Source organism: Cupressus sempervirens, chromosome 1, assembly GCF_028749045.1.
Source record: "Cupressus sempervirens isolate cs-2001-9-10 chromosome 1, ASM2874904v1, whole genome shotgun sequence".
Taxonomy (NCBI): domain Eukaryota; kingdom Viridiplantae; phylum Streptophyta; class Pinopsida; order Cupressales; family Cupressaceae; genus Cupressus; species Cupressus sempervirens.
The window spans coordinates 717,498,417-717,526,280 of NC_143118.1; the positions used below are offsets into that span (position 1 = coordinate 717,498,417).

General features: G+C 36.9%; 1 protein-coding gene across 3 annotated transcripts in view; it reads left to right on the forward strand.

Moving 5' to 3' along the window:
* The window catches only part of UBP14 (ubiquitin-specific protease 14), a 145,868-nt gene that overhangs the window by 99,515 nt on the left and 18,489 nt on the right, over positions 1-27,864 (forward strand). The gene's annotated exons all lie outside the window — the stretch shown is intronic.

Below are 27,864 nucleotides of genomic sequence, written 5' to 3' on the forward strand. Positions count from 1 at the left end.
TTTGATAGGTTTCTGTGGGTCCACATTAATCACAAGAGTCATCGTCAAAAAGTCTTCTTTATTGCTGTTTGTCATTTCTCACCTACTTCATCCCACTATGCTATACATGGTATTGAGGACGAGGACCCTTTTATTGACCTTAGCAAGAGCGTTTCTTAGTTTGTCGCTTTGGGAGACATCATGATACTTGGGGATTTCAATGCGAGGACTAGGGAGCTCCAAACTCTGCTTGATGACCATAGCTTGGATTTTGCCTGCACCATCGAGATTGATCTGACTACTTTGGGGCTTCAACGTACTTTTTGATGATGCTTTTGGACCGATTTCTAGTTATGGCTGCCATCTTCAGCAGCTTTGTGAGTCATTTGGATTGGTGATTTATAACGGTCTTCCTTGCTTTCCTGGATCAGAGATCTTCACTTGGTGGCCTCATTGTGGTGGTGCTAGTTTGGTTGTTTTTGCCCTCATCTCTACCTGCTTCATCCCTCTCATCGACAATTGCTCTCCTTAGTATACATACTCGCATCTCTTCTGCTTTTCCTTCTCATCAGTTACCTCACCCCTCTTTAGCTACTATTCGTTCACCCATCCGCTTTCGTTTCCTCAATGGTGATGGTGAGATCTTTTCCTCTCATCTTTCGAGACTCCTAAATCCTACATGCTTTTCTAGCTCTTGTGAGGTCTCCTCCATGTTTGACTTGATTGTGACAGCTATTTGGAAGTCCACCATCCTTTCCATACCTCACCGCCCTTCGCTTCCCCTCCGCACTAAACGCTGCAATACTCGCCCTATGAACCAATGGTTCGATGGTGACTGCAAAGCCTTTCATCGCTCAGTACGTTATGCTTTTGAGGCCCACTCCCCTAACTTTACTCACCTTCGCTCATCCTATCTTCATTTACTTCGCCATAAGAAACGATCCTTTGTCGCTTTCCAATGCAAATCTCTTTGCTCCACGCTGATCCACAACCCCGAACTTTTTTGGCGCACTCGTTTTCCCCGCTGTTCCCCTCCACCCTCCACCGTTGACTTTTGCTGCCTTACCACTATTCACCCCATTCTGCCTCCTTTCGGCCACTTATTCACCCCCTCATACATTTACGAGGTCATCAGGTCCATGAGATGTAGCAGAGCTGTAGATGAGGAGGGGTTTCACGTTGACAATTGGCTAATGAAGATATGTAATTGTTGTCATTATGGCAACACATGATGCACATGCTTGTGGAAAACCTCAGAAATAAAGATACTTAGTTTTTGGTACCCAGAAAATTATCTAAGTATGAAATTGGTTTATAGCAGTGTATTGTTTTGTATGTAACTTGTTACTAATGTCATATTATGATTAGCGAAGTTAGATGGAGACAGTATACATGTTGATGATGATGTGTATAACCTTGGACATCAATACAAACTGTACAGAAAAGAGCTATTCACATTTTACCAGTGACACAAAACAGCCGAATTTAAGGTAAAGGAATTATTTTGTTTACAAAATAACTACTTGACCAATTTGGGACGACTTCCTAGATGTTTACTCTAAGTTGGAAAAGTATATTATGGTCTTAGCTGACCTAGTAGCAATTTGTGAAAAGGCATGGTATTTATGCAAAGCACATCTTGTGAAAAGAAGTGTACAATTCTGTTGTGATAAGTGATATGCAAACTTTTGTGAAGTGATATATGCGAAGCTTTTGAGAACTTGATTTTGTGATCCGAGATCGAGTTGTGATTAGAGATCAACTGAGAAAGAAGTTACAACACCTATATACCAGAGGACTAATTACTTATTTGGGCAGTGAACTCTTCTTGCATCTATTGTACTACTACTCCTAACACGGTTGAAATCCTTTAATAGAGACTCAAAGTCTCCTAATAGGGACTCTCTATATTGAATTTGCTCATTGACTCCTAACAGGTTCCATCCTCAAACAAAGAACATATATATTAGAATATTATCTAGTGGGTATCATCCCCATAGGGGTTTTCCCTTGGCCAGGGTTAACTTTAGTTAACAAAATATGGTGTTATGAGTTATTTTTGTGCATGATTACTATTACTGTTCAACATTACTTGTTTGCTTTCTTATGTGTGGTTCAAAGTAATAAATAATATCTAGTTGGCGACTAAAGTTTGTAAATTATTGATTCACCCCCCCTCAGTAATTCCTAATTTTAACAATTGGAATTTGAGCACAGTTACTCAGAAGAGGCTTAATGAATTGAGTAAGATCCCTATGCATATGAAACAATTGATGAAGAACCTTGAAGAGGCACTTAAACGAATTGATCTCCTTATTGAAGAAAGAGATAAGCTGAAAGATAGACAATTGAAGGACAAGATTGAACATCTCAAATCCAAGCCAGAATTTACTGAATTTGAAACTAGTGATGATGATTATTCAAAACTAAAGACATAATACAAGATCTTGAAGCATGAATTGAAGATTAGCAATCTAAAGTTGACCTTGAAGAATGATCCTAGCAAAATTGAATCTGATTTGAAGACTGAAAATATAGATCTTAGAGCGAGTCTAGCGAAGAAAACATTTGAGTTTGAAACATTGAAAGGAAATCATGAAGAACATAAGTATAACACTATTATGAAAGGTGAACTAACTCAATGCAAGCAACAACTTGAAAAGCTTGATGATTCAGTGTCAATACAGAGACCTACTTATGATAAGACTGGTCTTGGTTATTTATTTAACATGTCTGCAAAGAAACTTGAAAGTAAATTAGATCCGAAAGAGAAAGATAAATCTGATGATAAGATTGAACCCAGTCAATCTTTTGATAAACCTAAAGAAGTTGGACAAGACAAGGGAGTTGAGATATTGGATGAACCAAAGCAAGCTGAATCTCCTAAGGAAACCAAGTATGAATTTAGAGGTAAGTGTTTTTCATGTAATAAAATAGGTCATATGAAAAGAGATTGTATAAATAAGTCATTTAATCATGTTATAGATTTTTATTCCTCATAATTGTCATGGTATGGGTCATAAAACAATTGATTGTAGGAAACCTAAATATGATAATGATAGAAGGAATAGTAGAATGTTTGCAAATACTAACCTTGCAAATAGGAGAAGATCTAATGAAAGGACATTGAAAGAAGGAAGACCCCTTATGAAGAAAGAAGGCAAATCGTGTGTTATAAGTGTAACAACTTTGGACACATAGCTCGGAATTTTCATGCACCTATTGGACAACAAAATCCTAGAAGCAGAACCCCAGTATGTCAGTTATGCAACAAATTCGGACATACAACAAGGTATTTTAGAATGGAGAGAAACTTCGGAGTTAGAAGGAACAATGGAAGAAACTTCAGAAACAGAAGGAACGATGGAAGAAACGTTGGAAACGATAAAAGGAACCATGATAAGAACTCATGAACTAGTAAAGATAATGAAGATCAAAGAAATGTAGTTAGTGAACTTCAAGAAGAACTTAATGAGGCATTTGTGAATGGATTGAATATTTCTGAAGAAAAGTTAGATGATGCAGAGACAGGAAGATTGAAGTCAATAATTGAGTTTGATTCAACCAAGATGAATTAAGCATGTTCATAGCACCAGAATTTGAAACTTCATTTAGATCTCGAACTAGAGGTAGTGAAGTTGGGAAAAGGTGTATCGAGATAAGTTTAGACTGCAACTAAGCTTGTTTGCAATTTAGAGCTTATCGGAATTTGTTACGAAGGAATTAAGAGTTATTGTTATGACAAAGAAAGTTAATTCTATAGCAGAAGATGAAAACTATGCTTGTACAGAGAATTTTGTGGAGCAAAGTTACTCGGAGCATTTTCATGATGCAAGGAAGCTATGGTAAACCTCGGGTAGCATTTGAAGATCGAACAAAGATCTCGAGTAGATATTTGATTTCAGAATGTAATTGACAACTTTTTCATGTTTGCAAAGTACGTATTTAATGCAAGTTTGAATTGAATTAATAAAATGGAGTACATACTTGATTACCACTTCATTGCGATCACATCAGAAGCATAGAGCACTAAGAAGCGACTTGACAAGGTGATTTCAAACTAAACCCTATTTCAGAAAGAGGTATTTTGTTGTTTCTCCGCATAATTTCTTTGATAAAGCTTATATTTGATAAAATCATGGATATGTCAGTACATAATGTTGAGAATGAGGAGAGACCAAAATTAAAGGTTGTTTCCGTGAAACCTGTAGAAGGAACTTCAACATTATCAATTACTCCGAATAACTTAGTGTATTTGGAAGATGTAGGAAGTTATCTTAATAGCAAGTTTGAAACTATTGGGAGCGAGTATATGAACAAAGATATGGAAGTTGTCTTTAACCATGAAATGTTAGTTAAGCCTGGATTTGAACATTTGAAAGATTTAGACCTATTCAAATACCATTTCTACCGTGAATTGGACACCGAAGAATGGACATAGATTATACTAAGTAGAATTCATGATGGAAAATTGTGGAAGACAATGTAGTTGACATTTCAGGCGACCTTACTAATGAGGTACCCAGTTTTAGCGAACAAAGCAGTGTACCTATAGGTGAGAAACTAGTTAAGAAGAAGGTTGAGAACTACACTAAGGCAGTTTATAATGGGAAGGCCATGGCGATCAACACCATTAAACAAGATGATGTAAGATTCCTAAGCAGAATCATTGCCTATTCTATTTGTGCAAGTTCTAAGATTGATGAATTATCAACAGGATTCATCTATACAGCTTATAAGATTTATGTTGAGAAAGAACAAGTTAACCTAAGTGAAATTCTGAGAGTGCAACTCCTTGAAAACTTAGAGAAAATCAAGAGGACCAAGAATGGTGTGTTTAGATTTTAGTCATTAATCAATCATATATTCTTTCATGTACTTAAGAGAATTCCATACTTATCAGTCGCAAAGATTATGAGTAGCGAGAGATGTACAATGGAAAAGGTTACAAATGTATGTAGAAGACATCTAGCAGACAAAATTTTGGATAGTGGAAATTTGATCATGAAAACATTTTAGAATGGGATGAAACAAAGATTCATAATTGCACCTGCAACTGTAGAAAGATTCAAAAATGATATGTGTTATGGTTCATACAGATTTAACTCATAGTCAAGCAATAAAACCTTGGGAAACATTGCTTTATCCCTTAGGTTGAGTTACGTGATGATGTAGCAATTGGATATATTGATCTTTTGTTGAAATCCGAAAAAGGACCCAATTGAGAACAAATTTTGGACATATGAAGAGATTACCCAATTGGCTTATCAAGCATCTTTAGAGAAAGCATCTCACAAAAAGATTGAGACAATAATGAAGAAAGCTCTAATTGAGGTTGATGTGACAAAAGTTGCTACCCAAACATTTTAGAGAGAGGATTAATTATATTAATTCCGGAAAGAGAGAGATTAGTTCTCAGCTAAACCAAACTTTTTCTCTCCCTGTGCTTTTCTCTCTCCCTGTACTCCAACTTCTAGAGAGAAGTTCGGGGTTTGGGTTTGAGTTTGCCTTCTCATTCAACTTTTTCTCTCTCCCTGTACTACCTCTCTCTACGTACTCTAACTTTTAGAAAGAAGTTTGGGGTTTGAGTTTGAGTTTTCCCTCTCCCATTCACAATCTTCTCTCTCCATGTACTAAAGTACTCTCTCTCCACGTACTCAAACTCTTTGCCCTAATCCTAACCCGAACAATTCCAACCCAAACTCAACTTTAAAACAATTGCTGGCTGGAAGTGAATTTCAAAGATGTTTGGAGTAGTAACCGGTGCGCTGTTTCAGTGGAGGCCGGTTTGAAAGCAAGCCCGAGTTACAGGAACACAATTTATGTTTTCAAAAGGCACCAACTTTCGATAGGCTACCTCAAAAATCCATGTTGCTTAGCCGTTCCACGCAAGTTGAGGCATATGAATAGTTTAATTAAATATACTCAAGTTCATAAAAGCCCCAGGCAAGAAGCTTGGGGCAGAATTTGTGCTGCCATATTTGGATCCTTCCAATAATGGTGATGCATTGCTAAGGGGTGCATATTTTGCCTCTGATTCTTAATGACACAGGAGTTCAATTTGCAAATATAAAAAGGATTCCTCAGCAATTTGAGTATTTTGTAGAGTACCAAAAGAAGGTGGCACAGATCGTTGGAAGTGATGAAGTGGGCAGACTTCTTGAGGAGGGTCTTGTTTCCATAATTCTTGGAGGAAATGACTATGTTAACAATATTATTTGCTTCCAGATTCTTTGGGATCATTACAGTATACATTATCAGATTACACGGAGCTCATAGTCTCTTAATATGAGAAATATCTAAGGAGATGACACGAGTTGGGAGCAAGGAGGGCGCTAGTGACATCAACAATGCCATTTTGGGGTGCTCTTGCAGTCAGGTTTGTCACCAAAGAAAATCGGTGAAGATATAACAAAGGAAACGATGAGAGATTGGAAAGGATTAGGAGTTATTGTCAAACTTACTGTCCAAATCGTTAGGTGAAAGTTGTAGTGGTTTCGAGAGCTGCAGCTCTAGTCATCAAGGCGTTGAAAGAGCTTGAATGGGATAAGAAAAAGACCAAAAACATCAAGCATAGTGAGAACATCTCACTCGATGATGTTATAGACATTGCAAAGGGAATGAGGCCGGGGGCCAGACGAATCTTATTGTCATAATAAGCGCAACATGGCTGCAAAAATAATGAAATGGAGAAAATCAAATAATAGTTTTGCAAGCTCTTCTTCATCTATTCGGCAACCAAGCAAAAGGAGGCAAATTCACCAACAAAGAAGGAATGTATATTTTTAAAGGATGCCTATAATTTGTTTGACAAAATGAGCAGCCCAAATGCTAACAAAAACACTCCCAAGCTGCCACACATTGAAAGATGGAGTTGGAAATGTGCAAGACACCTGAGCTGTTTGACATAATATCTGTTTCTAGTGATTAGCGCAACCAAAATAAAGTGTTTGGACTGTCATACTAGTAGCCCGTCTTCCTACAACCCACAACATCCAAAAGGGGAATAATATATCAAAGAAAACAAAGCATGTGAATTGTTCGACAATTTTATCTTCCATCTCAGCTTTCATTGAAGATCACAAGAATAGTATTGATGGAGCATTTGACATGGCTTATGAACTATTTGGCGAGATGTTGTGTACCTCAAGAAATTTCGCTATAAAAATGGATTGGATAACTAATCTATACCATAATGAAGCCTGTTTATCATTGCATCAACACTGGCTTTGTTCTAACTGATAAGGGATTGAAAAATGTCTTGTGAATACTCTAGAGAAATGTTGGATCCTTCAAGTGAAATAGAGATTTTGATAAAGATTCACAATTGCCTGAAGAAAATAGAACACGGAGTTTGATACAAAGCAAAGTGATTATTGACTTCACATTCGAGCCAGGACAGTACTTGATAAGTGACACTATGAGGTATAAATTTCAAGGTAAAGAGCCTCCTGCGATATTAAAAAGCATGCTTCCCGAAATATCAGACACAAAGATGGGACATATACAAGTTGCAGACTTCTGGAAAATGATAAGCAGAGAAGATAAATCACCCTTGGCACATCGAACATTGGAAAGTGGTCTAGCCCATGCAGGGGGACACCCACTTGTAGTACAATGTGTGGAATTGGTTTTAGAATGTTTCAAGGAATATGATCAGAATTCCAAGGACATCAAGACTGCAGGAGGTAATATTGTGGCAAGGCTAGATCTAGTATCTATATCCATCACGTTCAGATTGCCAGTAAGAGAGGAATTCACAGAAATCTCTAAAGAAGGTGCCCAAGGATATTTCCATCAGAATAAGAAAACATGTTTGAATGTCATTGCTAGGAGTTGGCTTGATCAACCCAGACGAGGACAGTCACAGTTGCCAAGAGTGTGACGCAGGAATATCTTTAATGAAGACATTTTTGATATGATAATTCTTCTCAATAGAGTGGTGGGAAATCAGACGGTTGAGGATTTTCAGGATTGGATGTTTTTGTATATTAATACCATCACCATTGGAAAACAATTTATAGATTGGGGAGAAATGATTATTGATGCCCTTCATCATCAGTTAATAGGCTTCAATGCAACTCAAGGGTTTTACATGTCCTCGTACCTAATGTACGCAATTGCTAGTATGAAATCATGGCCCGGTCTAAATCCTTATGGGGAGTATAGCTTAATGACGCAAATTTATAATTATTACCCTCAGTTGCAATTAAAACAGAGCAATGCACACTTCCGAAGGGTGAATGATGCTTTTTCTATGCTCACTGCCAAGGAGCTACAGGGAGATATAGGACTTAGAATTTCTCCTGAAGCAGCCAGTCTCATTAGTATTTATGGTAGCTTCTTCATACAGTACCCTCGATTCACTTAAATATGCATCGGAGGTTTTCAAGATTGTCCTCTCATGTTGCCTCGCTTCGTAGATGATAGGTTGGTACGTTTAGAAGTTTGTAGGCAAATTGGCCAGGTAAGCAAAAGTGCAGGAACAAAAGATCAATTCCTTTCCCAATTGGTATTGGACACTATAGTTGTCTTTCCTCTTCAGATGCTCAAAATATCAAGAGATCCATGGTGAATATAACTTTACACTCTTTCCACGGTCGTTTCCCATTTGATGGCAGCGGGTATGTTAAAAATAACTTGGCACTTGGACCCGGCTATCCCCATTTCCCTACAATGGAAGATTATTGGGCGAACTGTGAAAATGACTTTGAAGTGAGAAAAAGGGACTGGATGAGATTCACAGTACAACAAATTATTGATTACAAAATGGGATGGGATGTGACAGGCATAACAAAAGATGGTTCAGATTTGATTGATCCTTTCTTCTTTGAGCGGATACAATTAGTAGAATTGCCATATATTAATTGGTCTTTGCCGGAATTGAAACACTTGAAAGAAAGGACCTTCTTTGTGATTCAACGAATTGAAAACTGGTTAAAGAATAAAGTCAAAGAAGTCACCGCTACTAAATCAACAGGAAGAGGCAGTGCAAAGAATAATATTAATTCTCAAGAAGGTACATCAGTTTCAGTCATCATGTCTTCTATCTCTACTTCTTTGGGCTCTTTACATAGCACACAAGGGGGAGCTGATGGTGAAGATTCGGATAAAAGAGTTAATCTAGTTTCAGCATGTGAACTTAATGCAGTTATCGGGAAGAAGAGATCGAAACCCAAGGAAAAGACTTTAAAACCAATTCAACAGATGATAGATAAAGCTCCCGAAATGAACACTTTACCATCGTTTGTAGATGAGATGATTCAATCCATAGCATCTCCTGCACACTCATTGTCTCCTGAAAGCACAGAAGCAATCCAAGAGGAGACAGTTGTAGAAAATGTGCATAACTTGGATTTATCATCTACAGTCTTACAGGGTCCTTCAGTAACCAGCCCATCTGCTAGTATTTCAACATCTTGGTTAGAACAAAGGTTAGAGAGAAAGAAGAAAAGCATGATTCAATTAGAAGCACCAAATCTGGATGTCGTAGCCGATTTAATGCATAAAGGTGCAAAGATAAAGAACACTAGAATGGATTCCAGATTGGCAGTGAACCCTACCTCAGGTAACTTATCTGTTGAAATTGCACAACCAGTCATAGAGAAGGACATAAATGAGGCAAATGAGTCTGATTTTAGCATCACTAAAGTGGATCTAGGCCGGACTACCCGTGAGGGAAGAGAACACAATTTCCAAGTGTCAGCTGCTGTCCTAATGGAACAATCAAGGAGAGATAAGCAAGCTAAGAATCAACTCAAGTATCAAGTTTGAACACTTTCTTCATGCATCCGATTGATGGTCGGTGATTCCTTCCCAGATCCTAGCTCATCTATAGAAGTCACAGGAGATCCCAAGATGTTTGATGAAGAACCCATTCAAGACATATGAGAATGTAATCTTATGGCAAGATGGTGAAAGCATGGGTAAAAAGCATGAAAGAACGAGCATCAAGCTTATTTTAGGATGTTAAGGTTGCATTTGCCAAAGCAGATCATATACAAGAAAGCATTCAAAAAGAGCTGACAACTCTCAAGGAACAACAAACATTTTGGAGAGAAACTGATGCTAATTTAGTAGAGATTAAAGGAATGGACAGCAATATAGTCAATTCACTAAAGTTAATCAGCACTGGAGAAGAAGAGCAAATTGATATATGGCTAGAAAATATCAGATGGAAGAACAATAGCATGATTCAACTATCGGGTGAAGGAGAGCAATTCTTGAACTCCTACAAGTTACTGAAAAAGAAAGCTTTGGGGGATATACCGATGAGTGTAGAAGGTATTCCTATTAGTGAACACACTCAAAATCTAGACATATCTTCCATTTTGGAATACATAGAGGCAAAAATCAGCACCGAACTTGGCACAAAACAAAGTTTAGATGCTAGCATTATGACAAGATTGAGCAGTCTCTCAGCGGCATTGGACTCCTGTACTCAAAACTTGCCAGGTAAAGTCATAGAGTTGGATGAAGTTAGAAAGAGACATGAGCTATGCAAGCTGAAGATGCAGAGTTTAATCATCATTAAAAACAAAACTTTGGCTTAGGTCATCAAATCATTTAGAGCGTACAAGGCAAACTTGACTCAATTGCTCACAGCACCTACAGATCAAAGAGCAAGTTTAGGAAATATCAATGATCGTAGTTAAAAGTTAGAAGTGCATTTTTCTAAAGTTGTCTTAGGATTTTATTTATGTATTTTGTAAAAAAGGTCAACTTTAGATTTAACCTTGGTTTTGGTCAATGTCTTAACATTTTTTAACTGTAGTTAAGCATTAAAAGTTAGAGTTGGTTACGGACTATCTTCGAAGTAGTCCAAACACAACTTTTTGAGTAGTTACAAACCCAAAAGGTTAGTTATTCTAGAATAGCTATAAATTCCTTAAAATCAATGTAATAAGGGACTTTTGGACTTGGAGACAGGGAACATTTATGCTCTGATAACAAGCAATTTTGGGAAAGTGTGTACAATTGTTGTTCTTGTAATCAGTTATTTCTTACTTTCTTGGTGCAAAGAAATAAAGGAAGTACATTTGGCATTCTCTTTCTAATGAATCTGAATTGTTGAAGTGTTGATTCATCATATGAGTATTTTCATGATATGGTGTGAGTATTCGTGAATTGTTGAATTAGCAATGTGTCAGTGATAGTTCTCAAGCGTAGTTCTTGATTGCTTTCATTAATAGTTTACATTGTTTGTATGGAAACATTGAAGTCGTATGGTGCATGCGCTCTTAGTGGTTTCCTTTTTATTTTCTAAGTTTAATCCATCTTTATTGAAAAATCAAAAATTTCATCTTACGAGGGAGCTGCCCCTCTAAGTGCGGAGGAAGGCCAGATATCAAAGGCCTATCCAACTGTTGTGAATGATTTGCCACATACACTTCGTTGGGCAATTTCTACAGCGACAAATCTGTTTACCAACAAAAGTGAGTCACAGGCAGTAAGACAGACAATTAAACAAGGAATAATGTATATGCAACCACTATTAGTTGGGCAACCATTTGGTGTTTCTATTGCAATAATACCTTCAGAATAGAGCATTCCATATGCTATAGTATCAGCCGAACAACCAAGTGAGCCAAACAGAAAATTTGAGAGATTAGTCGAAGCTGTAACTACCAGAACTAAAATAGTCAAGCAACAAGCTACTGGATTAGGAAAAAGATAGAAGTCATTATTGACAATTGTGGAATCCAGCGAAGAAGAAGAAGAAGAACAGGAAGTAAAATAGGCAAAAAAAGTTACTATTTCAAAACAGACAGCAGGAAAAGCAAGGCAACCTTGGAAGCTGAAGATTGAGAAGATCAACTCAACCATTGCAAAAGAAGGGAACATTGTTTAGATGAACAAATTCTATGATTGATATAATGGTATTGAGAAAGATTAGATTGCTAACAATTTGAAACTTAAGAATATTGAAGGCACAATAAATCAGAAAGTCTATGACAAACTTATAGAGAAGAAAACACCAACTTGGGACGAGGATATGCAACTTCAGAAGTCTATGGTAAGTAATATATGCAAAACAGATGATGAGGAAGAAATTAAGAATTTGAACAGGCTGGCACCCTTCTTGAGGAACAAGACAAGACCATTTCTGTTTATGGTGGGTGAGAAGGATATAATGAGTGAAACAACTATAGCTATTAGTCAGATGATGACAAAGTCAAAGGCAACACCTACATCAGCACCTAAAACTTCGAAATTGTCAGTAAGTGGTGACACTATGCAGATTGACTAGACCAATGTTACTATTAACATTGATGACACTAACCCTTTTGAAAGTTTCAATCAACTTGACTCTTAGGCCGAGGTGATTCAAGATTAGTTGAAACAAATTGAAGAGGAAAAGAGGCAATTAGAGGCAGAAAAGAGAAAGATCGAAGAAGCCAAGTAGAAATAGCTTGAAGAAGAAATGAAAAAACAGTAGAGGAAGAAAAGAAGAGAAGAGTAGAGGAAGAAAAGAAGAAAAGAGTAGAGGAGGAAGAAAAGAAAGAGAAGGAAAGAAAAGAAAAGGAAGAGAAAGAGAAAGAAGAGAGAAGAACTAATGAGGTAGTAGAGAAGATGAAATTAAACCATCTAGTTCATTTACTCCACTTTCGCTTGCTAGCCTAACAAGTGATGATGATGATCAAATTGACTTGATCTCATCTCTGACAAAATTGATTGAGAAGAATAGAAAAGTAAAGAGCTTACAAAGAACCTTAATGGAGGTAATTGACAGATTACACAATACTCTGGCAGTCAAGCATAGAGAGGAAGATCTTGAACAGAAGGCACAAGTAGTGTTAAAGTCTTTTAATGAGGAATTTACAAATTTCTTGAATGTTGCAGAATCCAAGGCCCAGATTTCTAATGATGCTAATCTATTTAGCACCATTTGTCAGAATATCAAGGAACTTTGGAGATGTCAACAAGATGAAAAGGTATTGTACACTAAGTGTACTTTATCTCATAAGTTGACCAAGGATTTTGATAGTAAGATTGAAGTAAAGCTAAGCGAGCTAGAAGCTCTATCAAGCCAGATACAACAACCTTCCAACAAAGTTGATGACTTAGTAGGATAAGTGGTCAGTATTCACAGTGATATCAGGAAACTGGAACTTGAGAAAGAACAAATTTTGAAGAGATTATTAGAATTCAGAGAGTCTATTGCTCTGAGGATAACAACTATTGAGAGACACTTGGAGGAATGTGTCAAAGCCAAGGACATCTATTCAAATTTCTTATACTTTGATCTCAATGCAGTTGAGATTGCATCATATGCCCTATGTGTAGTTCTCACTTCTGCAGAAACAGCCACGGATACATGGGTAAAAGGTTTAAACAGTCTCAAGGCAAATTTTGACGATTGCATGAAGATGTTATCAGCTTAAGGCAGATGAACATAGTTTTTGACAATTTTTGAAATTCCGACCGTTGTCGTTGATGTGAAAGGGGGAGAAGATGTATAAGAAAATTAAGGTAAGTTATCAAATGATATCGAAAGGGGGAGCATGTGTAAGTTGTAAAAGATGATTGATATATTGATATTATAATGTTTTGGACAACTTTTTGATACTTAGCTAATTTTCCCTATTTTTTTGCCATCAATGCCAAAGGGGGAGATTTTTGACAATTGGCTAGTGAAGATATGTAATTGTTGTCATTTATGGCAACACATGATGTACATGCTTGTAGAAAATCTTGGAAAAAAAGATACTTAGCTTTTGGTACCCATAAATTTATCTAAGTATGAAATTGGTTTACAATAGTGTATTGTTTTGTATGTAACTTGTTACTAATGTCATATTATGATTAGTGAAGTTAGATGGAGACAGTATACATGTTGATGATGATGTGTATAACCTCAAACATCAGTACAGACTGTACGGAAAAGAGATATTCGTGTTTTACCAGTGAAACAAAACAACGAAATTTAAGGTAAAGGAATTATTTTGTTTACAAAATAATTACTTGACCAATTAGGGCTGACATCTTAGATGTTTACTCTAAGTTGGAGAAGTATATTCTGGTCTTTAGTTGACCTAGCAACAATTTGTGAAAAGGCATGGTATTTATGCGAAGGACACCTTGCAAAAAGAAGTGTGCAATTGTATTGTGATAAGTGATATGTGAACTTTTGTGAAGTGATATATGCAAAGTTTTTGAAAACTTGATTTTGTGGTCCGAGATCGAGCTGTGATTAGAGATCAGTTGAGAAAGAAGTTACAACACTTATATACCAAAGGACTAATTACTTGTTTGGGCAGTGAGCTCTTCTTGTATCTACTGCACTACAACTCCTAATAGGGTTTGAATCTCCTAACAGGGATTCAAATTCTCCTAACATGGACTTTCTATACTGAATTTGCTCATTGACTCCTAATAGGGTCCATCCTCTAACAAGGAACACATATATCAGTATATTCTCTAGTGGGTATGATCCCCATCGGGGTTTTCCCTTGGCTAGGTTTTCCCCAGTTAACAAAATATGGTGTTATGAGTTATCTTTGTGTATGGTTATTGGTACTGTTCAACATTACTTGTTTACTTTCTTATGTATGGTTCAAAGTAATAAATAATAACCAATTGGTGACTAAAGTTTGTAAATTACTTATTCAACCTCCCTCTCGATAATTCCTATTTCTAACATTTCAGGCTGAACTCTTCAAGTTTGGTGCCTCGGTTCTAGTCCCCTATCTCTCTGTACTATTTAATAGAGTGATATGTACCGTGTTCCCGACTTCTTGGTCTAGGAATCTGGTTTACCCTATTCGCAAGACCAGTCCTGTCTCTGATCCTAGGAACTACAAAACCGTTATGATTGTATCTAGTGAGCTTGATAGGAAAGGTTGTAGAGGTAGAGGGCAGGTTGGTTTTCGAACCGAGTATTAGACTATGGACCATAATTTAACTTTACAGGCTATTATTGAGGAGGCTAGACATAGATCAGAGAAGGTTTATTGTTGCTTTGTGGACTTCCGCAAGGTTTGTGATTCTGTTCCCAGGATGACTCTTTTTGAAAGGCTTCGGGAGATGGGGATTTCAGAGATGCTTCTTACTACTATTATGAGACTTTATGAGGCAGTGGTGGGTAGATTCAAGACCCCAGAGGGTTTCTCTGATCCGATTCATAGCACCATTAGGGTCAAGCAGGGCTGTCCTCTCTCCCCTACTTTATTTGGTTTATATATTGATGAGCTTGAGGACTTCTTTTCAAAGTCATTGCTCTTGGGTGATGGTTGTTACTTACACCAGGTCCTAATCTCCATTCTTCTTTTTGCGGATGATGTGGTTCTTGGTTTTTCCCCAGAGAGTTTACAGAGGTTGCTAGATGGGTTGGCTTCTTTTTGTGATCAGCGTCAGCTTGTGGTTATCTTGGGTAAGACTCAGATTATGATCTTTAATTGCTTGAAGACTTCTCATCTTCACTTCTTTTTTCAGTGCTAGGAGATTGAGATCATTTCCTCTTACATGTATCTGGGTGATAAGTTTTCTGGGCCTTGCTTCAGTATGAGATCGATGATTCAGTCCAGAGTTAATAAGGGTATGGGTTCTTTTGCCATGCTTGAGAAACAATGTTTTAGACACCACTTTCAAGATACCTCATCCAAACTATCCCTCTTGGACTCCCTTATTCGACTGACGGTTCTTTATGGCTTTGTGGTTTGGAGCTTGTCTCTTCTTGGTTCTAATTGGGCATTGATTGAACGGGTTCAAACTTTGCTCTTACGACGCATCATCAGATGCCATAGGTTCACTCCTCATAGTATCATTCTTGCTGAGTTTGGCGCGCATCCCTTCAATGTTGTAGCTACATTTGATTTGGTTTGGTTTCTTCATCGTCTACGAGGTTTTATAGATTCGGTTGGTGAGCGGGAATGATATTCCTAGTTGGCATATTGTTTTTCTGTTGATATTGTGAGTTCTGATATGTGTTATTGAGCTCATTGTTGGTATGCCGAGGCTTCTTCTCTGTTGAGATCGATTGGGATTGATATTGACCGCCTCCCCCATTACCAGTTCTCGTTGAATTCCCTTGATCACCTCCTCCTCTATCGGCAGGAGCTGAATGAACATGTGAGACTAGATATTTATAGACAGTATATCATTACTACGTAGACTAGCCTGCTTAGTGGGTTACGTCCAAGGATGATCTTTTATGCAGAGCACTTTTTGGAGATCTGTGATGGGATTATTGTTCTTCTTAGTTACTTATCTCGGCGGTGTTCTCATGCCCTTCGTATCTCCCTAGGATCCTTTAGGGTTGGTTCTCACCATCTTCAGGCTTAGATTGACCATCATATTGACAGTGGAGAGCGGATTTGTAAGTTGTGTACTTTATAGGTTGAGACTGAGATTCACTTTATTTTCTGTTGCCCTATCTATTATGAGATCAGAGGGAGATTTTACTGCTTGTTTCAAGATTGTTCTTCTCTTTCAGATTTCTTTAGCTACTGTGATCAGAGATGTCTCACACTTTATCTTCAGGAGGCTACCTTGCTTCGAGATAGTACTTTACAGTCACTACTTCCTCACCGGAATTCATCTACTCAGCTCATTACTGCCTTTTTCACACCCTTATCTCCTTTACGTGGTGTGAAGAGGTCATCTAGTTCTACCAAATCTTGTGGTCACTCCAGATCTGTCAGACCCTGGACATAGTCTTCCACGAGATCGCAAAAGCAGACTAGAGGTTCTATACATCTGCAGTCCTCTCCTTCTATTGCTGACTTCTTTTTGCCTAGAAATGATTCCTAGTCCTTGTTGCTGCCGCTCTTTGTATCTTTGTTTTTCCTCTTGTTTTTGTTGCTCGCTTTTCTCGGACACTGTCTGGTGGTCTTGTTGTTGTCATGTATCTTGCTGTAATCTTTCAATCCCATAGATCTTTTGGTGGTCTTTTGTTGGACATTAACATATTTATCTTATTTTATTTTTTCTTAAACACCCATCAACAATAAGACATTCAATATGTGAAGGAAGCAAATGGTATTGTCTTTCTGTAAGGAATCTTTGGTTTTTGTCAATAAATCTTATGAATCCTTTCACAAGACTTGAAATTTTGTTCATCATATTATCAGTATTTGGTTGTGCTCCATGGGGACACGCCGCTTGTGATTTTGGGGTTTTATATGTCCTAAGGATGAATTTTTGCCGTCTCTTTTTTGCCAAATTCAGAATCGTTGCCGAAATGGCCAAATTTTTTTGTAGGAAACTTGGGGATGGCCAGCAGTATTGGGGACACTTTTCTGTCCTCCTTCCGTCCTTGATACTGTTGGCTGTCCCCTTTATTCTAGCTGGGTAGGTAATGTCAAATGACTCCCAAAAATCACTTTTAAAATCTTTTTGCCGTCCGTGCAGGCCCCATGTCGTCTTAAAGACAATAAAAAATGCAAACCCTATTAGGTCCATTAAAACACTAAAACACTAACTCTTCTACTCATTTTTAGATTTGCCATACTTGCTAAGAGGAAGGAAAAAACATAGAGCAACAACAGCAGTGAGGAAATAGTAGCATTTAGTATTTACTATTTTAGTTGGACTTCTCTTTATGTCATTTTGATTTCATGCATGATATTCGGAGCGTTCGGGCATTTTGATTTTTGTTGTATGTATGAAGCATTGTTTTAATGGAAGTACTCAGTATTTCTCATTTGATAGTTTCCCATGTATTGGTCTTCCAAAATGTCTACGGTGAATGGTTTATCAATGTTATGATGTGCATATTTCAATATGGCTCTTTATATAAAAAATCCACTATATTTTTAATTGTTGTCTTTTGAGGTCCCGTCCTCTAAATTTTGGCTTTGACCTGTATCCATACCGAAAACACATCCCTGTCCTGGAAACATCGTGGAGCATAGCTATTTGGCATATTTAAGTGTGGTGTCCGCTTTCTAAAGAAAATTAATAATATATAATAACTAATAATAATAAAATAAATAAATAAATAAATAATAAGTTAACTGCATATGATGTGTAATATATACGTTGGTGACAGAGAAGTGATTGCATCAGCAAGTGATTTTAAAATAACACCCAGAATTTAGAGAAGGTTTTGCATTGATAAGCAGAACTTAGTACTGGAAGCAGCAAGACGAAAATAAAACCAGCAAAAGACAACCACAAAAGGACAAAAAATGAGAGATACAAATATAAAAAGGTACAATTTGATTATGAGTTAATTCTTTTAAGAAGTGCGATTCAGATTTGAAGCCATATAAGACAAGTAAATGAATAAAAACAAAAAAATAAACAGCAATTATAAGCATTGTCTAAGATGAACAAATAGATTATAGTTAACTTTATCTAGGAAAGAATACAATTTCAAGAATTACTATTAGTCGGGTTGGCGTAGACGTGTTTCTTCCATCTTAAGGGAAGAGTAATAAAAGTCTCACGGAATCAACTCTGAAAGTCAAGGATGATACAGCAGAAAAAATATTGAATAAGGAAGATATCCCCCATAGCCAGCCATTAATCAGATCACCAGCAGAGAAAAAATATTAAATAAAAAAATAATCAGATCAATATAAATCAAACATACACGGAGGATCGAAATAAAAGAAGTAATCATACAGACAGCAAGGAGAATAAGAGTGGAAAGACAATCAGGGCTGTAAATGTAATTTAACTTATGATCAGACTGTTATGGTTATGGCTTATTTTCAGATTTGATGGATATTAATCTATATATGCTTTGCTTGCAGGTGATAATCAAGATATAATGAAAATGAATAAACTCAATTCTAAAACTGAATGCAAGGTCTGAATATTATTAGTATATTACTGAACTGCAGTCCCGATCTGGAGAGATGTATATCATTTATTGATTTTGATGATTATGATTTCTTGAATTGGTTCATATTTATATCCATACCAATAGTCAAGACATGGACGGACATGTCTATTCTTGCATGAAAAGACACGATGGTATAATTAACAAATCATTAAGGACCTGATCCTTAATTGGGTGTAATTATGTAATAATCTGAACCTGAGCAGCAATAGAATGAACTGATCAGATTCAATGCTGAAGGTATGCAGTGACAATAATCCTAACCCAGCTTTTTAACCTCTCCACGATACGGCAATGGCAGCATGTATAATATGAATACTCGGAGGGATAATTCAGAAATAACAGAACACACCAAACGCATTAAACCACGTATTCTACTCCTCCATGTTACTATCCACTAGTGGGCTTGTGATGACAATCGTTTGGAAATTTCATATAATCATATTAGAAGTCTGAATCAATATGAATGCATATTGATGTAAACGAGATACAAGATAAAATAGACGAGGGAAACCTGATGTTGACGTTATTGGGCTGGCCTTCTAAGCAACCACGGTTGTGTTGTGCATGTGCCAAAGAGTTCTTGATTGCTGTGGAAGATCCGACTGCTGGAGTAGCTTGCTGGCATACACTACAGCTGCTATGAGCTCTTAAAGATCCGTTGCTAGACTCCACCAATACTCCTGCAACCTGCTACTGGAGTCTGTCACACCTGTGATCTATGGTATTACCCGCGGCATGTGAATGTCCCAACGTGACAGTAGAACACCCTTCTCACGCGCACTTGATACATTCAACTCCCTCTTTTCTGTGAGAAAGAATGGGTACCGAACACCTCTGAACACTACACCACTGTCTGGCGCTGATACGTCTGATGGCTCACATTGGCATTAAACCCTCACAACTATGCTGTTAATTGCTGAAACTATACTGTAGGTCAATCATGCGGACACCAGCTATTATCTGAAACTTACAACTTCTTCTACTTGTTAAGCGATCTTACTTCTGGGAGTGGATCCAATTAGCAATGATGTATCACAATGCAACTCCACATCTGAATATGAATAAAGTCTCCAATGAGATGTTGGGGCTACGTCCAACTTCTAAATTGCCTCAAGAGGTTTCGTCCTCGAGAGCAAATAGTCACATTTAAGCAACCTCTGTTATTTTTTGAACGATATTATATTTCATGGTAAAAATCCCAAGAAGGCCTATTGCTTTTATAACCTCGATATGAGGGAGAACACAAACAACTAAGCAATGTGGGATAAAAACCATTTTTCGTCTTTTAGCCACTTAAGTTACTTTTGTGATAAAATGACTTTAAGTCATAAATAACTTTATAAAATAAAGTGACTTTACTATAGAAAAGCTCCTCGAACTTTAATATTTCCCCAAACGATACCAAATAAATTCCCCTGACTAGCTGGCATCCTCTAGATCAATGTCGTTAGCCTATGTGGATGGAAAGATAGACCAACAAGGCGCCAGAAAGGCCTAGCGCGGAGAAGGGGACATTACAAATTAGGTTATTAAACAAATTTCTTTATTGATAAGTAGGAGATAATTTCCACAACAATTCAAATTGTGATATCGCTATCAGGATTTAACTGTGTGATTTTTGAGTCAAACTCATTGACCCATATTTCATGAGTAGTGATTCAACATGAATCCATCTCTCATGAGAATAAATGGAACACTTAGCACTCACTGAATCTAGGTGATGCTCACAGGAGTGAAGCACTGGGACTTCCCAGGAGGTCACCTATCCCAGTACTACTCCAGCAATAGATCATTTGCAATTTCTTATCTGTACAAGGCAATAGATCATTTGCTCGACCTAATGCATGATTGACATTATATCAAGAACATAATGCTCGATCCAAGAGAACTATAATCTGATTGTTCAGATTTCCATACTTGGTTTGATAATGATAAAATCAGTTTAATACCAGGATGATTCGGGCAAGGTAAAATTAATGTCTATACATATGCGTGTGTATACATGTATATCAGTTCACATGGTGAACTGGTATACATACATGCACACACATGTTCATATAGTTGCCATGCTGGTAATTCTGACCTGCACTATCATATCTTAACAAGGCCAATATAAGCCAACACAGATAAAGGATCAGAATATAAGTGGAAGAGATACAAATAGCATTCGTCTGAGAAGATAAATGACATTTCGTATTTTCCTGTGATATCTGGTGCGAGTACCTGAGGTACAGCCATGGTATGATAATTATTATTGCTCATCAATAAATAGTAAATACATGTAGACTAATACCTTCAATTGCTTTTAACAGACATCCATCTAGGATAGAATGCATCACAGATCAATATTTAGATAATGTTTATTTGTTGACGTATGGACACATACAAACTGTAATAACCCCAACTGGGCTCCAACTGATATGCTGATGTAAATAAGAGATGTATTTTGTGTTTTTTCTGATTTTTTGTGCTTTTTGGAATATATGTTTTTTTGGTTTTCTAGAATTTGAACAATAATATGCAATACTGGAAATAAACAAACATATACTGAAAGCTGCTTCAAATGAAGTAATTCCAATAATTCAAATGTTTATTTGGGAAATACAGTGACACATTCAAATCTACATATAAATTGGAACCTGGAAATGGACTGTAGCAGCAGATGAAATTAATGTTGAACCCCAGAGTTAACTTTCAGCACATAGAAGATGTATGCAAGCCTTCCAGCATGAAATACAATCCGAGAAACAATATGTAGCTTCTGCCAATATGATCGCAGGTCTCCAGTAGTAAGCCACTGGCCTAATTACAGATCGCAGGCCCTGGACATTGCTTATTTCCCAGCCCTGAATGCAGCCGCAGACCTTTATGCATACGCAATTCCCTGATCTTAAAGTGACAGGTCCAAATATTGATCACAGCCCCTAATTGGTAAACGACCGCACTCAGATAATTCACACAGCCTCTCAATTCACAGGTGTGATTCCAAGAAATGGAAAATTGCTGCTGAATATGGAATGGCAGTCAACAAATTCCGAATCAACCTCCTTAATTGGGACTTAGGTTTCAGACTCTGGCAATTAGTCTCCTCTCCAATTCAAACAATAATCTTCAGCAAACACTCTTTTTAGACAAAGTTAGAACAGTAAGGAGGAATGGCAAATTATTATTGTTTTACCTCAATAACAATTTGCAAAGCAAACTCATAATCATTCTCAGAACTCCAAACTCTCTGACAGATACCAAGATAATAATAATTATTGCCTTACAGCAACAGTAAGAACAATAGGAAGAAAAAACAAACTCTCAGAAATTCACAATACCTCAGCTGTGGAAGAATGATCAACTTCAAACCCTTATACTTCAGCAAGGGCACATGAACCAACCTCAGGAAACGTCAAAAAGACGAAAAACAAAATAATTAAACAAATAATCGAATGCTTATCTCATCAAATGGGCTCATATATATAATCTTCAAATGGCACGAGTTTCCCAAATGAACTCCACTTAAGAAGCTTTCTCAACACAACATTAAAATATAATAAAGCACTATTATAATATAATTTATTTATTGCTTTTGGCTCCCAAAAATGACCTTTTCCATCATAACATAATATTTTGATACACAAGGCCACTATTTCTTGTGCCCACGATTTAAAACTTTTCAACCTGATTCCAACGAGCTTTGATACTGAGGTAACCAACATACACTACAAACAAAAATAACAACCTCAACATATATAGATGAATAATAGCAATAATTCACCCCTCTTGCGAAAACATCTGAAGAAGCATCATAATCAAAATCTTACAACACTAGAGTGATCCTGATGAAGAAAGATGATTAATGAACTTGATAAAGTGATTTACTATAAATAGACATTCCCTGCAAGATTCTTGGAGCCCAAACTAGAAGCCTGAAATAAAAACTGAGAGCATCACTCAACATTTCTAACTCAATTGCGCTCATTAGAACCAATAGTTGACCTACTATAAATAGTAAGTCTCTCAAACAGAGCCAAATCACACCATAGGCTGTTGGAAAGCCTATAACCCCACAATTGAGACCCTCGAATCCCATTGTTAGCTCACGAGGGTTGCGATGGTGAATTGACCAAGCCAATTGCAAGAACTTGTAAAAAATGGGGACATTACAGTCCTCCCTCCCTGAGATTGCTTGTCCTCAAGGAAATCTGGCAACACAGTGGACTCCAACCTCCACTTGGATCCCAAACAAAGAGATCCGTGGCCACCCTGTCAACACTTAACCAACTGCATACTATCAACACTTAACCAACTAGTAGGTGTCGTACTAAATACGAGTACGTGTGCAACAATGGACACCTGTTGGGGAAAACTCACGCTTCTTCCCTGTTACCTTGATGTAGGCCTTCAAAAGGTGGAAACCATATAGCTGGCTACCCTGCCAGCCGGATTTGACAGTCTTACCGCCAATCTCTATTGATTAAGCTTTAAGTTTTTCCATACTCTCCCTCAAGGCATTTATTTTCTCACTAGTTTCCACATTGCTCCGAAAATTCCCAGAACTACTAGGCCTATTGTATCTATCCATAACTAGAAAATGCTAGAGTGCTGATCACTTCAAATACAACAGCAGATCTGAACTAATAAATATTTTCCTACCCCACAAGATGGCAGGAAGCTTCTGTGATACCACTGTAATAACCCAAACTAGTCTCCAACTGATATGCTGATGGAAATAAGACATGTATTTTGTGTTTTTTCTGATTTTTTTGTGCTTTTTGGAAAATATGTTTTTTTGGATTTTGAGGATTTGAACAATAATATGCAATACTGGAAAAAAACAAACATATATTGAAAGCTGGTTCAAATGAAGTAATTCCAATAATTGAAATGTTTATTTGGGAAATACAATAACACGTTCAAATCTATATATACATTGGAACCTGGAAGTTGACTATAGCAGCAAATGAAATTAACGTTGGACCCCAGAATTAAATCTCAGCACATACAAGATGTATGCAATCCTTCCAGCATGAAATACGATCCAAGGAAGAGTATGTAGGTCCTGCCAATATGATCCCAGGTTTCCAGGTAATAAGCCACTGGCCTAATTACAGATTGCAGGCCCTGGACATTGCTTATTTCTTAGCCCTGAATGCAGCCGCAGTATGCATACACAATTCCCTGATCTTAAAGTGACAGGTCCAAATATTGATCGCAACCCTTGATTGGTAAACGCTTGCCCTCAAATAATTCACACAGCCTCTCAATTTGCAGGCGTGATTCCAAGAAATGGAAAATTGCTGCTGAATATGGAATGACAGCCAATAGATTCCCAATCGACCTCCTTAATTGGGACGTAGGTTTCAGACTTTGGCAATTAATCTCCTCTCCAATTAATACAATAATCTTCAGCAAACACTCTCCTTAGAAAAAGTTGGAACAATAAGGAGGAATGGCAAATTGTTTTACCTCAATAACAATTTGCAAAGCAAACTCAAAATTATTCTTAGAACTCCAAACGTCAGACATATATTAACATAATAATAATTAATGCCTTCCAGCAACAATAATAACAATGGGAAGATGAAACAAATTCTCAAAATCCACAATACCTCACCTATGGAAGAACAATCAACTTCAAACCCTTATACTTCAGCAGGGGCACAAGAACCAACCCCAGGAAACGTCACAGAAACGACAATCAAAATAATCAAACAAATAATTGGATGCTTTCCTGGTCGAATGGGCTCATATTTATAATCTCCAAATGGCACAAGTTTCCCAAACGAACTCCACTTAAAAAGCTTCCTCAACACAACATTAAAATATAATAAAGTGCCATTATAATATATTTTATTAATTGCTTTGAGCTCCCCAAAATGACCTTTTCCATCATAACATAATATTTTGACACACAAGGCCACTATTTCTTTTGCCTACGATTTAAATTTTTTCAACCCAGCTCCAATGAGCTATGATACTGAGGTGACCAACATACAACATCAACAAAAATAACAACCTCAGCATATTTAGATGAATAATAATAATAATTCACTTGTCGTGCGAAAAACACTGAAGAAGCATTAGAATCGAAATTTGACAACACTAGAGTGATCCTGGGGAAGAAAGACAATCAATGAACTTGACTGGGTGCTTTACTATAAATAGATGCTCCCTCCATCATTCTTGGACCCCAAACTAGAAGTGAAATGTCCCCTTTTTGATTTTATATGATATTTAAAGCCTCTAATAAGATTTTAAAATCAAACAACCAATATTTCAAAAGATCAACCAATTTCTCAATAAAACCCAAATCGGGTATGCTCGAAATAGTGCCAAAAACTTCATAGCTTCATATATTATTAATAAATCTGAAAGTAGACATTTTTATAGAAATTTCACTAGCATAACGGCCTACAAAATGATATTCCCAGATTTGTATAGAGTTTACACAACAGCTCCCAAATGGAGGACAAAAACAATGCTCACCGGGCTCCCGAAAACAACACAAAATAGCCTAGAAAACACCACAAAACACTAATAATCCATCACAAAAGTATAACCATGACTGGATACATATATTGAGCTCTATTTTAACATCTAAATGTTTGCAATACAACAACAAACCAAACTAATATGAAATACTCAATCGGAAACACCAAACTCTTACAAGTAACACACTCGAAAATCCACAAATTTGCACTGTTCAGCACAAGGGAAAACTCTGCATGAGTTTGCACATGAAATGGCCTCAAACTCTTGTTCTTAGCGTTCCTGAAAACCTGCAAACTCCCGTCCTTGGGTCTCCTTCTCCACAGGTTTGGCAGCCTCTGAAGAATAACAAAGCAATGAGCAAAAATCAAGTTCTAGAATGAGCCCGAAATGCCTCCAAAACCCTTTAAAAGAGGGCATAACCCTAACTCACGACCAAGAGGGGTCAATAATACATATTTTAATAATAACTTTCATTTATTAATCCATTGGTTTCCAAAGATTAGCCCCTTTTCCTGAAACTTCACTTTTTTGAGCTTGCCAGCCTTAGCAAAAGTTATTATTTTTAATTATTTGAAAAGGGGACATGACAAAAAGCTTGAAATAAAAACTGAGAGTATCATTCAACTCCTCTAGCTCAATTGAGCTTATTGGAACCAGCAGTTGACTTCCTATAAATAGTAGAACACACCTTAGGTTGTTGGAAAGCCTAACCTCACAATTGATACCCTCAAATCCCACTATCAGCTCACAAGAGTTGCGATGGTGAACTGAATAAGCCAATTGCAGTGACCTGCTAAAAATGGGGACATTACACAAAATGCATAAGTCTGATATACATTAACTGTACGTAGATTTTGACTAGGCTTTGTACATTTTATATGCAATTGTGAAATATATAACTTAGGCAGGTACTATGTGTATTTATATTCTCAACTGCATTAGATTGATACCTCACAAGAAAGATAAGGCTTGTGGTATAATGAACCATGCTCCATCATACAAAGGCAAGGAATAGGGCATGTGGTGGAATGGACATGGGTTACATCATACAAAGGCAAGGGATAAGGCCTGCAATTGAATGGGCGTGGGTTGCATCGTACAAAGACACTATTTGTGAACGATAATCCATTGGATGTTAGATGCCATATGTGAATTTGGTTCATAAGCATTAGATATTGTTCTCTAATCTCAAGGTTTGGATCACATATCTTTTGTTATATCAGTTTAGAATGCTTAAGGTAGATTATATTACACTAACAATATAGTTAGTCATATATATGTGTTTGCTCCTTATTTGGTGATTGCAGGGCCTAAATCAGGATTACCTTGTGAAAAGGCATTTTTACTGATGATCTTTGTCTTACATTTCTTATATTAATGAAATTTGTGATTCTAAAGCAAAACTTAGGGCAATCCCAGAAAGGGAACTTTATATAAGCAGTTGAAGATTATTACTATTTATTGAACTATTGATGTTATCAAAGGGATCTTGTATGGTAAAAATCCCTTAAAAATTAAGTTACTAGATTCTCTCCAGCAACTCTTAAACTCTGGTCCTTGCCAAATTCTCTCCAAATTTGCCTACAGTGCCGCAAATTTGCTGCAGTTCTGTCATATTCACCCGGGTAGAATTTGGAGCAAATTCTTAAGAATATGCTGTCCAACTGTTGAACCGGATTTGGTCGCAACACATTTATTGTACTTCTAAATGTGTTTTTTTTTGCCTAATTTGATCTATTTGATCCTCCCTGCCCTATAAGTGACCACTAAAAAGGCCGAAAAAGATGATTTATGTCATTTATGCATTTGTGAATGAAAATGAAAAGTTGCATTAGAGGAAATCAAAATTGACGATTATAAAGGAATTTCTTTAAGAAAGCAATTGTATCTTTGAATCCAGGGCTTAAAATTTGAATCTCAACTTTTGATCTAGCCGAGTTGGAAATCCTCTAACCAATGCAAAATAAATATTCAGATAACTGCACGTATCCTTTGATGATTCCTTTCATTATCATATTATCCACTTGATATGACAATATGTCCCATGCATGTGACCAAGCAAGTGTATCATGTTGTGTGTATGGCTAAATGATGCAATTAATATCCTATCGAACTGAAACATAGATATGGTGGTGTATTTTGCTATCTTGGTTCACTATTAGCAGAGTGGTGTATGGACTTGTTTATTATTTGCATGCACACACACACACATTTTAGAAAACATGTGTTTTTGGAAGGACGAACCCAAAATGAATCTGAACCCAACCCAAAGAAAAATTGGACGAATTTGAACCCAAATCTTGAACCCACATCCGTACCGGAATCTGAACCAGCGACTTGGCTTAAAAATCTACTCCTACACAAGAATTCCAATGCCCCAACCATTATCCGACTTCTATTGTCTATCCATAAGAGTTTCAGATTGTTCTTAATCAAGAGCTCTGAGCATTACATATTCCAATCACAGACTTCATCTGTGTTTAGTAATTGGGAATTAAATTGTAAAATCTTTGCAATTATCCGAATGAGAATGGAATATTCATTATTGAAATGTGATATCTTTTAAGTACACAGAAGGATATCATGATTTTGAACTTGTACATATCTAA